The 1,620-nt window shown below is 37.8% G+C and overlaps 1 long non-coding RNA gene across 1 annotated transcript; it reads right to left on the reverse strand.

Annotated features, from left to right (window-relative positions):
• LOC110263605 lies at positions 572–1,353 on the reverse strand. The gene is made up of 2 exons (XR_002349454.1): positions 1,215–1,353; positions 572–1,121 (listed from the first exon to the last, which is right to left on the reverse strand). It is a non-coding gene; the product is annotated as an uncharacterized LOC110263605 (long non-coding RNA).

The raw sequence follows: 1,620 nt of genomic DNA on the forward strand, positions 1-1,620 counted from the left end.
CATGGGAGTTTCGCATACGCAAGCACCCCATGTCACGCGTATGCGTAGGCCATGTGTACGCGTGGGCCATGCGTACGCGTGGACATGCATTCTGGCCCAATACGCGTACGCATAGGTTTTTTCGCGTACGCATATGGAGGAGGCGGTGACGACAGTCCGCGAATGGAGTGTATGCGTGCACAAAATTTCCATGCCACGCATATGCTTGGGCCACGCGTACGCGTGTGCGTACATTTTTCAAAGAAAATTTGCTAAATCTGAAATCTGCAGATTTGTCATTTTAAACCCCAAACTTTCGACGCGCATAACTTTTTTGTTTTAAAACATTTTTCATCTGTTCTTCGAACGGCATAAACTTCACAAACCTAATTTTCATACAAAATAAGTTTGAAATCATTTAGGAGTTCGGAAGCCAAATTATGACTCACCGAATTTTGTCCAAAAAAAACAATTTTTCACAAAAAACCTTCCAACCTCTATTTCATTGATTCACCATTAAATATTAACCATTCCACACTTAACATGAGTCCTAAAACACACAATATCACAATAACATAATACTACACCCTGCTATCATCCATCAAGCATCAACATTATACAATTTTGCTCCAAGATTTCCTACATTAAATAACAAAACTATGAACAATTCACCAATTATGCTCAAACATCCTTACCAACAACCCATCGTTAATCAAATACCACAACACATACTCAATCTATGTCATTAATCATTATTACAAGCTCTAACATTCATCATGCTTAATCATTCCAACTTATCCTATGATCCTCTAACCTAAGGTTTCACAAAACATTATATATTAAATATGCAAAATCTAAATCATACTTTGGTCGATTTTCGCGTATACCCCGAGATATCACTAAGGCACCCAAAGCAATCCTCAAGGTTCAAAATCTTCAAGGCAAGGTTTTCCAAACTCCACCAAACCTCCAATGTACTCAATCAACTTCAATATACTCATATACAAGCCTAATTCACATAGTTCAAACCCAAACTCAATACCCAATATACAAATTCAAGAATTTAATTAGGGTTGAGAATCCTTACCGTACCCACGGATCAAGAGAGGCAAGTCCAACAAGCTCCACAAGGTAGATTGAGCCTAGAGAACCAAAATCAACTAATTCTCAACTTGGATACTTACTAATTTTCGAAATTCAAGGGGTAGAGAGACTGAAGTGAGATTGTGGCTTACCTATGAAATTGTTCTGGTAGATTCGTAAAGTTCAACGCGGTGGATGCAAACGGTGTGACGATCGGAGCTCGGATGGAAGAGATATGGTGGTTTGTATGGATTCAAGGGTTTAAAACCCTTCTTCCTTGCTCTCCCTTTCCAAAAGTGTTTCCCAGCGTAAATGAGAAGAAGAAGGGAGAAGGAAGCTGTGTCTTCTTTAATTGATGAGTCTGGCTGGGCCATGGGTCCAGTTTGGGTCCGATTCGACTCGTTCGGTCCAATCTTGGACTAAATTTTTTGAAATTAGTGTCAAAATTCTCATTTTAATTAGCTCTATCCTATTTTAATATAAAATTTATATTTCTAATTTTTTTATTAAAATTTAATTTATTAACTAATTACTCGCTAATTTTACGGGGTTTACATT

This window comes from Arachis ipaensis, chromosome B06 (assembly GCF_000816755.2).
Source record: "Arachis ipaensis cultivar K30076 chromosome B06, Araip1.1, whole genome shotgun sequence".
NCBI lineage: Eukaryota > Viridiplantae > Streptophyta > Magnoliopsida > Fabales > Fabaceae > Arachis > Arachis ipaensis.